The 12,660-nt window shown below is 45.6% G+C and overlaps 1 protein-coding gene across 2 annotated transcripts in view; it reads left to right on the forward strand.

Moving 5' to 3' along the window:
* The first annotated feature begins 221 nt into the window (after nt 1–221).
* Nucleotides 222–12,660, forward strand: part of LOC106572798 (MOB kinase activator 3B) — a 56,897-nt gene continuing 44,458 nt past the window's right edge. Inside the window, exon 1 of one of the 2 annotated variants that reach the window (XM_014147283.3) lies at nt 222–323. The gene's annotated coding sequence lies outside the window, so the exon portion shown is untranslated. Of the gene's footprint in view, nt 324–5,782; nt 6,142–12,660 lie in introns of those variants that run through there. The other variant, XM_082957019.1, reaches the window with a different exon arrangement.

Raw genomic sequence — 12,660 nt, forward strand, 5'->3', positions numbered from 1 at the left:
TGGCGGTGCTATAGGTTGGTGTTATTTCACCGGGTTTTGCTCCCTGGCGGTGCTATAGGTTGGTGTTATTTCACCGGGTTTTCCTCCCTGGCGGTGCTATAGGTTGGTGTTATTTCACCGGGTTTTCCTCCCTGGCGGTGCTATAGGTTGGTGTTATTTCACCGGGTTTTCCTCCCTGGCTGTTGCTATAGGTTGGTGTTATTTCACCGGGTTTTCCTCCCTGGCTGTGGGAGGTCGAGCGGGATACAGACAGTTGTGTGTGTGTGGGAACTGTAGTCGAACGACGTCCGGAGAGCATATGGTTGGATTTACCTAATGTTCAGGTAAGGACGATACGCTCAGAAATATAAAAAGCATATTTACTGTTTTTAAATAGCACTTTACAGGGTATTGAATGAATGCAGTTGTACTCTGGTCATCCAAATACAACGTTACTTTGTCGCGTTGCTCGTTTCAACGAAAGTTTCTGCCCATTTGATGTTACAATGTTTTAACTTTCAATAGCCGTTTACGATTTGAGTGAGTTAAATGTGATCCATTTCTTTTCAGTTTCATTACGCATTGCCTCGATTTATTCATACATTTGCGAGTTTGCTTTTCTGTAATCGAGGCAATGCGTAATGAAACTGAAAAAGGAATGGATCACATTTAACTCACTCAAATCGTAAACAGCTATTGAAAGTTGAAACATTGTAACATCAAATGGGCAGAAACTTTCGTTGAAACGAGCAACGCGACAAAGTAACGTTGTATTTGGATGACCAGAGTACAACTGCATTCATTCAATTTCCCTTCTCATTTTCTGGGGTATCCAATCTCGAAAGAGTGCCGAAATCTGATACTAATATTACCCTACATTTCTATTAGCCTCTTATTCAAGCCTGTGCTGACTCTGTTCTGTTGAAATGAATACACACTACCTTTTTTTTTTTAAATTAATATTCAACCTACTCTGAAATAAAGTAAAATGTTTCAGTGTATGCAGGTTTATTTTTTATATATATTTTTTGGCGTGATGTATAATAATGGTAAAGAATAAAGTGGCCTGGTCATTTTACTACAGAGGACCAATAATTCAGACTATTGAGTACATTGAGTATAATGACAACTGGATGAAAACAATACACTACCGCTCCTGACTAAGGATACAGGGGGATTCAATGATTCACACAGCCTGCCTTCCCACATGTACAGTATAAACCAGGCTACATGCGCAGTATAAACCAGGCTACATGCGCAGTATAAACCAGGCTACATGCACAGTATAAACCAGGCTACATGCACAGTATAAAGCAGGCTACATGCGCAGTATAAACCAGGCTACATGCACAGTATAAACCAGGCTACATGCACAGTATAAAGCAGGCTACATGCGCAGTATAAACCAGGCTACATGCACAGTATAAAGCAGGCTACATGCGCAGTATAAACCAGGCTACATGCACAGTATAAACCAGGCTACATGCGCAGTATAAACCAGGCTACATGCACAGTATAAACCAGGCTACATGCGCAGTATAAACCAGGCTACATGCACAGTATAAACCAGGCTACATGCGCAGTATAAACCAGGCTACATGCACAGTATAAACCAGGCTACATGCGCAGTATAAACCAGGCTACATGCACAGTATAAACCAGGCTACATGCGCAGTATAAACCAGGCTACATGCGCAGTATAAACCAGGCTACATGCGCAGTATAAACCAGGCTACATGCACAGTATAAACCAGGCTACATGCGCAGTATAAACCAGGCTACATGCACAGTATAAACCAGGCTACATGCACAGTATAAACCAGGCTACATGCGCAGTATAAACCAGGCTACATGCGCAGTATAAACCAGGCTACATGCACAGTATAAACCAGGCTACATGCACAGTATAAACCAGGCTACAAGCACAGTATCAACCAGGCTACATGTACAGTATAAACCAGGCTACATGCACAGTATAAACCAGGCTACATGCACAGTATAAACCAGGTTACATGCACAGTATAAACCAGGCTACAAGCACAGTATCAACCAGGCTACATGTACAGTATAAACCAGGCTACATGCACAGTATAAACCAGGCTACATGCACAGTATAAACCAGGTTACATGCACAGTATAAACCAGGCTACATGCACAGTATAAACCAGGCTACATGCACAGTATAAACCAGGCTACATGTACAGTATAAACCAGGCTACACGCACAGTATAAACCAGGCTACATGCACAGTATAAACCAGGCTACATGCACAGTATAAACCAGGCTACATGCACAGTATAAACCAGGCTACATGCGCAGTATAAACCAGGCTACATGCACAGTATAAACCAGGCTACATGCGCAGTATAAACCAGGCTACATGCGCAGTATAAACCAGGCTACATGCGCAGTATAAACCAGGCTACATGTACAGTATAAACCAGGCTACATGCGCAGTATAAACCAGGCTACATGCACAGTATAAACCAGGCTACATGCACAGTATAAACCAGGCTACATGCACAGTATAAACCAGGCTACATGCACAGTATAAACCAGGCTACAAGCACAGTATAAACCAGGCTACATGCGCAGTATAAACCAGGCTACAAGCACAGTGCTCTCATTGACCAATTTATAATCTACCAATTTTAGTTTGAATTAAGAATGAGTTATTGTGATCCTTTGTTTTCTTCCCTCATGCCTAAGAAGAAGAAGTAGCTTTGTGGGTTAGTTAGAGATGGAGTGGATATCCATGTATCGTCCCCCCCCATTGGTAGAGTTTGCTACTCTTAAGGCTGGATATATCAGTGTACTGTTGAACCACCCTCTGTACTGTGTGCCCCCCACCCCCCCCCTGTCGTGTATATTAACTGCTGACTAACTCATGTTGTTCTCAGCCTGCTGTCGCTTTCGGTTTACGTCTCAAAGTCCTGTTATGTAATAACTCCTGTGTTCCTACCACGACTTTCATTATAACACGTTCTCCTTCAATCTGAAAGGAAAAACTCATCAAACTGTCCATGTGTGGACATTGGTACTGGAGCACACTCCTCCTCAGTGATCACCTGAGCTGTTTCAGCGGGCTATTCCTGTCCGAACGTGCTCCTGGTGGATACAGTGCAGCATGAGTGAAAGGACGCGTCATTCTCCTCCGTAACTGATGCCCTATGGGACAGGAAGACAGGCGTCAGTGTCTGGCAAAAAAAAATAATTTAAAATTCTTAGGCTATTCTCTCTCTCTCTCTCTTTCTCTGACTTTTCCTGCCTTTTCATGTGTTGCATTGGGATACTGGATACGTGTGTTCTTTCATCTTAGCCACACATTCAACTTTACAGGAAGGAAAATTCACTTCTGTGACGCCATGTATTTCCTCATAGCAGATCAGACATGGAAAACACCTGGACTCTCCTCCCCCTAAGGAAACACCCGTCTCTGAAAGTACCTGCAGTTCAGAGAGTAACTAACTACTGATATAATGTGCAAAGGTGTATAAATGCCAAAGTGAGCCAAAAAACCTGGTCACTACAACGACTAGACCTACGTTGTATTCCACTTCAACGGGGATTTGTTTGAATAAGTTGTGTGTTGTAGGCCTCAGGGGAAAGGAACGCGTGGTTAGAGTGGAGGGGCTGGAGGAGCGGCAGGTAGCCTAGTGGTTAGAGTGGAGGGGCGGCAGGTAGCCTAGTGGTTAGAGTGGAGGAGCGGCAGGTAGCCTAGTGGTTAGAGTGGAGGGGCTGGAGGGGGAGGGGCGGCAGGTAGCCTAGTGGTTAGAGTGGAGGGGCAGGAAGGTAGCCTAGTGGTTAGAGTGGAGGGGCGGCAGGTAGCCTAGTGGTTAGAGTGGAGGGGCTGGAGGGGGAGGGGCGGCAGGTAGCCTAGTGGTTAGAGTGGAGGGGCGGCAGGTAGCCTAGTGGTTAGAGTGGAGGGGCTGGAGGGGCGGCAGGTAGCCAAGAGGTTAGAGTGGAGGGGCTGGAGGGGCGGCAGGTAGCCTAGTGGTTAGAGTGGAGGGGCAGGAAGGTAGCCTAGTGGTTAGAGTGGAGGGGCGGCAGGTAGCCTAGTGGTTAGAGTGGAGGGGCGGCAGGTAGCCTAGTGGTTAGAGTGGAGGGGCGGCAGGTAGCCTAGTAGTTAGAGTGGAGGGGCGGCAGGTAGCCTAGTGGTTAGAGTGGAGGGGCAGGAAGTTAGCCTAGTGGTTAGAGTGGAGGGGCGGCAGGTAGCCTAGTGGTTCGAGTGGAGGGGCGGCAGGTAGCCTAGTGGTTAGAGTGGAGGGGCAGGAAGGTAGCCTAGTGGTTAGAGTGGAGGGGCAGGAAGGTAGCCTAGTGGTTAGAGTGGAGGGGCGGCAGGTAGCCTAGTGGTTAGAGTGGAGGGGCGGCAGGTAGCCTAGTGGTTAGAGTGGAGGGGCGGCAGGTAGCCTAGTGGTTAGAGTGGAGGGGCAGGAAGGTAGCCTAGTGGTTAGAGTGGAGGGGCGGCAGGTAGCCTAGTAGTTAGAGTGGAGGGGCGGCAGGTAGCCTAGTGGTTAGAGTGGAGGGGCGGCAGGTAGCCTAGTGGTTAGAGTGGAGGGGCAGGAAGGTAGCCTAGTGGTTAGAGTGGAGGGGCGGCAGGTAGCCTAGTGGTTAGAGTGGAGGGGCGGCAGGTAGCCTAGTGGTTAGAGTGGAGGGGCGGCAGGTAGCCTAGTGGTTAGAGTGGAGGGGCGGCAGGTAGCCTAGTGGTTAGAGTGGAGGGGCGGCAAGTAGCCTAGTGGTTAGAGTGGAGGGGCGGCAGGTAGCCTAGTGGTTAGAGTGGAGGGGCAGGAAGGTAGTCTAGTGGTTAGAGTGGAGGGGCGGCAGGTAGCCTAGTGGTTAGAGTGGAGGGGCGGCAGGTAGCCTAGTGGTTAGAGTGGAGGGGCGGCAGGTAGCCTAGTGGTTAGAGTGGAGGGGCGGCAGGTAGCCTAGTGGTTAGAGTGGAGGGGCTGAAGGGGCGGCAGCTAGCCTAGTGGTTAGAGTGGAGGGGCTGGAGGGGCGGCAGGTAGCTTAGTGGTTAGAGTGGAGGGGCGGCAGGTAGCCTAGTGGTTAGAGTGGAGGGGCGGCAGGTAGCCTAGTGGTTAGAGTGGAGGGGCGCCAGGTAGCCTAGTGTTTAGAGTGGAGGGGCGGAAGGTAGCTTAGTGGTTAGAGTGGAGGGGCGGCAGGTAGCCTAGTGGTTAGAGTGGAGGGGCGGCAGGTAGCCTAGTGGTTAGAGTGGAGGGGCGGCAGGTAGCCTAGTGGTTAGAGTGGAGGGGAGGCAGGTAGCCTAGTGGTTAGAGTGGAGGGGCAGAAGGTAGCCTAGTGGTTAGAGTGGAGGGGCGGCAGGTAGCCTAGTGGTTAGAGTGGAGGGGCGGCAGGTAGCCTAGTGGTTAGAGTGGAGGGGCGGCAGGTAGCCTAGTGGTTAGAGTGGAGGGGCGGCAGGTAGCCTAGTGGTTAGAGTGGAGGGGCGGCAGGTAGCCTAGTGGTTAGAGTGGAGGGACGGCAGGTAGCCTAGTGGTTAGAGTGGAGGGGCAGGAAGGTAGCCTAGTGGTTAGAGTGGAGGGGCGGCAGGTAGCCTAGTGGTTAGAGTGGAGGGGCAGGAAGGTAGCCTAGTGGTTAGAGTGGAGGGGCGGCAGGTAGCCTAGTGGTAAAAGTGGAGGGGCGGCAGGTAGCCTAGTGGTTAGAGTGGAGGGGCAGGAAGGTAGCCTAGTGGTTAGAGTGGAGGGGCGGCAGGTAGCCTAGTGGTTAGAGTGGAGGGGCGGCAGGTAGCCTAGTGGTTAGAGTGGAGGGGCGGCAGGTAGCCTAGTGGTTAGAGTGGAGGGGCGGCAGGTAGCCTAGTGGTTAGAGTGGAGGGGCGGCAGGTAGCCTAGTGGTAAGAGTGGAGGGGCGGCAGGTTGCCTAGTGGTTAGAGTGGAGGGCAGGAAGTTAGCCTAGTGGTTAGAGTGGAGTGGCGGCAGGTAGCCTAGTGGTTAGAGAACACATTCTTATTTTCAAAACGGCCTAGGAACGGTGGGTTAACTGCCTTGTTCAGGAGCAGAACGACATATTTTTACCTTGTCAGCTCGTGGATTTGTTTTTTCAACCTTCCGGTTACTAGTCCAACGCTCTAACCACCTGCCTTACATTGCACTCCACGCAGGCGTGGCAGGCTGACTACCTGTTACGCGAGGGTAGCAAGAAGCCAAGGTAAGTTGCTAGCTAGCATTAAACTTATCTTATAAAAAACAATCAATCTTAACATAATTACTAGTTAACTACACATGGTTGATATTACTAGTTTATGTAGCTTGTCCTGCGTTGCATATAATCGATACGGTGCCTGTTAATTTCTCATCGAATCACAGCCTACTTCGCCAAACGGGTGATGATTTATCAATGTCGTTGCACCAAACCTAACCATAAACATCAATGCCTTTCTTTAAAATCAATACACAAGTATATATTTTTAAACCTGCATATTTAGTTAATATTGCCTGCTAACATGAATTTCTTATAACTAGGGAAATTGTGTCACTTCTCTTGCGTTCCGTGCAAGCAGTCAGGGTATATGCAGCAGTTTGGGCCGCCTGGCTCGTTGCGAACTAATTTGCCAGAATTGTACATAATTACGACATAACATTGAAGGTTGTGCAATGTAACAGGAATATTTAGACTTAGGGATGCCACCCGTTAGATAAAATACGGAACGGTTCCGTATTTCACTGATAGAATAAACGTTTTGTTTTCGAAATGATAGTTTCTGGATTCGACCATATCAATGACCAAAGGCTCATATTTCTGTGTGTTATTATGTTATAATTAAGTCTATGATTTGATATTTGATAGAGCAGTCTGACTGAGCGATGGTTGGCAGCAGCAGGCTCGTAAGCATTCATTAAAACAGCACTTTCGTGCGTTTGCCAGCAGCCCTTCGCTGTGCTTCAAGCATTGAGCTGTTTATGACTTCAAGCCTATCAACTCCCGAGATTAGGAGAATTATGTTCTCAATGTCAACTTCAATTAAAATACTCAGTCTGCAACCCGGAATTGGTAAAGTAACCGATGTGAAATGGCTAGCTAGTTAGCGGGGTGCGTGCTAATAGCGTTTCAATCGGTGACGTCACTCGCTCTGAGACTTGGAGTAGTTGTTCCCCTTGCTCTGCAAGGGCCGCGGCTTTTGTGGAGCGATGGGTAACGATGCTTCGAGGGTGGCTGTTGTCGATGTGTTCCTGGTTCGAGCCCAGGTCGGGGCGAGGAGAGGGACGGAAGCTATACTGTTATACTGGCAATACTAAAGTCCCTATAAGAACATCCAATAGTCAAAGGTATATGAAATACAAATGTTATAGAGAGAAATAGTCCTATAATTCCAATAATAACTACAACCTAAAACTTCTTAACTGGGAATATTGAAGACTCATGTTAAAAGGAACCACCAGCTTTCATATGTTCTCATGTTCTGAGCAAGGAACTTAAACGTTAGCTTTTTTACATGGCACATATTGCACTTTTACTTTCTTCTCCAACACTTTGTTTTTGCATTATTTAAACCAAATTGAACATGTTTCATTATTTATTTGAGGCTAAATTGATTTTTTGATGTATTATATTAAGGTAAAAGAAAAGTGTTCATTCAGTATTGTTGTAATTGTCATTATTACAAAACATTTTTTTTTTAAATCGGCTGATTAATCGGTACCGACCTTTTGGGCCCCCAATAATCGGCATCGGCATCGGCGTTGAAAAATCATAATCGGTCGACCTCTAGTCATAATTGGTGCTATAACATTGCTATGAGTCATAATGGGTGCTATAACATTGCTATGAGTCATAATGGGTGCTATAACATTGCTGTGAGTCATAATGGGTGCTATAACGTTGCTATGAGTCATAATGGGTGCTATAACATTGCTGTGAGTCATAATGGGTGCTATAACATTGCTATGAGTCATAATGGGTGCTATAACATTGCCATGAGTCATAATGGGTGCTATAACATTGCTATGAGTCATAATGGGTGCTATAACATTGCTATGAGTCATAATGGGTGCTATAACATTGCTATGAGTCATAATGGGTGCTATAACATTGCTATGAGTCATAATGGGTGCTATAACATTGCTGTGAGTCATAATGGGTGCTATAACGTTGCTATGAGTCATAATGGGTGCTATAACATTGCTGTGAGTCATAATGGGTGCTATAACATTGCCGTGAGTCATAATGGGTGCTATAACATTGCCATGAGTCATAATGGGTGCTATAACATTGCTATGAGTCATAATGGGTGCTAAAACATTGCTAGGAGTCATAATAGGTGCTATAACGTTGCTATGAGTCATAATGGGTGCTATAACATTGCTATGAGTCATAATGGGTGCTATAACATTGCCGTGAGTCATAATGGGTGCTATAACATTGCTATGAGTCATAATGGGTGCTATAACATTGCTGTGAGTCATAATGGGTGCTATAACATTGCTATGAGTCATAATGGGTGCTATAACATTGCCATGAGTCATAATGGGTGCTATAACATTGCTGTGAGTCATAATGGGTGCTATAACATTGCCATGAGTCATAATGGGTGCTATAACATTGCTATGAGTCATAATGGGTGCTATAACATTGCTATGAGTCATAATGGGTGCTATAACATTGCTATGAGTCATAATGGGTGCTATAACATTGCTATGAGTCATAATGGGTGCTATAACATTGCCATGAGTCATAATGGGTGCTATAACATTGCTATGAGTCATAATGGGTGCTATAACATTGCCATGAGTCATAATGGGTGCTATAACATTGCTGTGAGTCATAATGGGTGCTATAACATTGCTATGAGTCATAATGGGTGCAATAACATTGCCATGAGTCATAATGGGTGCTATAACATTGCTAGGAGTTATAATGGGTGCTATAACATTGCTAGGAGTCATAATAGGTGCTATAACATTGCTATGAGTCATAATGGGTGCTATAACATTGCCATGAGTCATAATGGGTGCTATAACATTGCTATGAGTCATAATGTGTGCTATAACATTGCTGTGAGTCATAATGGGTGCTATAACATTGCCATGAGTCATAATGGGTGCTATAACATTGCTATGAGTCATAATGGGTGCTATAACATTGCTAGGAGTCATAATAGGTGCTATAACATTGCTAGGAGTCATAATAGGTGCTATAACATTGCTATGAGTCATAATGGGTGCTATAACATTGCTATGAGTCATAATGGGTGCTATAACATTGCTAGGAGTTATAATGGGTGCTATAACATTGCTAGGAGTCATAATAGGTGCTATAACATTGCTATGAGTCATAATGGGTGCTATAACATTGCCATGAGTCATAATGGGTGCTATAACATTGCTATGAGTCATAATGTGTGCTATAACATTGCTGTGAGTCATAATGGGTGCTATAACATTGCCATGAGTCATAATGGGTGCTATAACATTGCTATGAGTCATAATGGGTGCTATAACATTGCTAGGAGTCATAATAGGTGCTATAACATTGCTAGGAGTCATAATAGGTGCTATAACATTGCTATGAGTCATAATGGGTGCTATAATATTGCCATGAGTCATAATGGGTGCTATAACATTGCTATGAGTCATAATGGGTGCTATAACATTGCTGTGAGTCATAATGGGTGCTATAACATTGCTGTGAGTCATAATGGGTGCTATAACATTGCCGTGAGTCATAATGGGTGCTATAACATTGCCATGAGTCATAATGGGTGCTATAACATTGCTATGAGTAATTAATGACAAGGACACAGTAGAGCGGTTAACCTACTTTGCAACACACTTTGACTTTATTCCCCTTTTCCAACTAGCTCCATGCACTAGAAGTCATCCACGGGGACTGTGGCAGAGCTTGATGCATTTTACATGTCAGTTGTTCTGAGGAAGCACGTGGCTCGATGAGTTTTGACTCAGAGTTTTAACACTGCTCTCTGCATCCGCTCATATAAAAGATATGTATGACAGAGACAGAGTAGGTTTTAATGCTTTACTGCGACAGAAAGATTTAATGGTCCTACATCCAGCTTTTAAGAGTGACATCTGGATATGTAGAGAAAAGCTTTCAGCACTGTAAAGCATTAAAGACACACTCTCTGTCATGTCCTGACCAGTTAAAGAGGTTATTTGTTATTGTAGTTTGGTCAGGACGTGGCAAGGGTGTGTTTGTTTAATGTGTTTCGGGGTTTGTTGGGCAATGTTCTATGTTAGTCTATTTCTATGTCTGTGTCTAGTTTATCTATTTCTATGCTTAGTTTATTGGTTTGACCTTCAATTGGAGGCAGCTGTTTCTCGTTGCCTCTAATTGAAGGTCCTATTTAGTAGGGGTGTTTTTCCTATGGGTTTTTGTGGGTAGGTGTTCCGTGTGTAGCTGTGTGCCTCACAGGACTGTTTTCTCGTCGTTGTTTTTGTTTAAGTGTTTATTTTGGTTTTCTTCACAATAAAGAAGATGAGTATTCACATTCCCGCTGCGCCTTGGTCCCATCTTTACGACGAACGTGACACTGTCTTCTGACACAGCTGGACATTATTCTGGTCCATGGCATATACTGTAGTATAGGGGGAACAGTTAGCCCCCTCTGTGGCTAACCTTGGGCACCGCAGCAACCATCACTCAACCCATCTCAACCCACAGCACAGAGAGGGAGAGAACATATCATTTATCCCATAGTCATTTTTTGTGCACCTGCAAAAGAGTAACCTCTTCAGCTTGAGTGAAGGTTGGATATATGTTGTTGACTGTTGAGTGAAGTTTGGATATATGTTGTTGACTGAAGGTTGGATATATGTTGTTGACGTGCCTGATGTTGAGTGAAGGTTGGATATATGTTGTTGACGTGCCTGATGTTGAGTGAAGGTTGGATATATGTTGTTGAGTGTTGAGTGAAGGTTGGATATATGTTGTTGAGTGTTGAGTGAAGGTTGGATATATGTTGTTGACTGTTGAGTGAAGGTTGGATATATGTTGTTGAGTGAAGGTTGGATATATGTTGTTGACTGTTGAGTGAGGGTTGGATATATGTTGTTGAGTGTTGAGTGAGGGTTGGGTATATGTTGTTGAGTGTTGAGTGAGGGTTGGATATATGTTGTTGAGTGAGGGTTGGATATATGTTGTTGAGTGTTGAGTGAGGGTTGGATATATGTTGTTGAGTGTTGAGTGAGGGTTGGATACATGTTGTTGACTGTTGAGTGAGGGTGTGATACATTGTGGCTAAGAGTGAATGAGGGTACTTGCTTATCTCAAAGTCAGTCATCCAACACTGGTCGGTGGATGTTGAAAGCACATTCCAGTGAGGAGGATGACGTGGCTTTATGTTACTCTTTGTCCCATCTTGATTACCTCAAACAGACCCGTCTCATTCAAACACAGAGCTGTCCCTCCCGACCAGCAGACCACTGCTACACCCTTAGAAAAAAAGGTGCTATCTACAACCTAAAAGGGATCTTTTTGCTGTCCCCATATCAAATCAAATCAAATGTATTTATATAGCCCTTCTTACATCGGCTGATGTCTCAAAGTGCTGTAACAGAAACCCAGCCTAAAACCCCAAACAGCAAGCAATGCAGGTGTAGAAGCATGCCCATAGGAGAGAACCCTTTGAAAAATCCTTGTTGGTTCCAGATAGAACCCTTTTGGTTCCGAGTATAACCGTCTTGGGTTCCATGTAGAACCCTTTCCACAGAGGGCTCTACATGGAACCCAAAATGGTTCTACCTGGAACCAAAAAAGGTTTTACCTGCAACCAAAAAGTTTTCTCCAATGGGGACAGCCGCATAGTGTAGGGGGCCCCAGGAGGCATTGTCCTGGAATGTTTATAGCTTCACTTCAAAAACCTTTTGGCTTCTCTTTATAGCCATTGCCCTCCTCCCTTCTCCAGACCATCTCTGGAGATCTTCTCCCATTCTTCACTTCCCTCATCAACTTATCCCTGACTACTTGCTGCGTCCCCTCTGACTTAAAAATGGCCCGAGTCGCTCCCCTCCTCAAGAAACCAACACTCGACTCCTCTGACGTCAAAAACTTCAAACCGGTATCCCTTATTTTCTATCAAAACACTTGAGCGTTCTGTCTCTGACCAACTCTCCATTATCTCTCTCAGAATGATCTTCTTGACCCTAACCAGTCAGTCTTCAAGATGGGTCACTCAACCAAGACTGCTTTTCTCTGTGTCACAGAGGCTCTCCACACTGCCAAAGCTGACTCTCTCTCCTCTGTTCTTATCCTCCTAGATCTATCTACTGCCTTTGACACTGTGAACCATCAAATCCTCCTCTCCACCCTCTCAGGGTTGGGCATCTCAGGCTCTGCACACTCTTGGATTGCATCCTACCTGGCAGGCCGCTCCTACCAGGTGATGTGGAGAGGACCTGTGTCTGCAACACTGATCTCACGACTGGTGTCCCCCAGGGCTCAGTTCTAGGTCCTCTCCTCTTCTCTCTATACACCAAGTCACTTGGCTCCGGCATATCCTCTCATGGTCTTTCCTATCGTTGCTATGCGAATGACACTCAACTACTTTTCTCCTTCCCCCCTTCTGACACCCAGGTGGCGACAAGCATCTCTGCATGCCTGGCATATATCTCAGCTTGGATGTTGGCCCACCACCTCAAGCTCAACCTCGACAAGATGGAGCTGCTCTTTCTCCCTGGGAAGGCCTGCCCACTCAAAGACCTCTCCATCATG

This window comes from Salmo salar, chromosome 01 (genome assembly GCF_965601325.2).
Source record: "Salmo salar chromosome 01, fSalSal1, whole genome shotgun sequence".
Classification (NCBI taxonomy): Eukaryota; Metazoa; Chordata; class Actinopteri; order Salmoniformes; family Salmonidae; genus Salmo; species Salmo salar.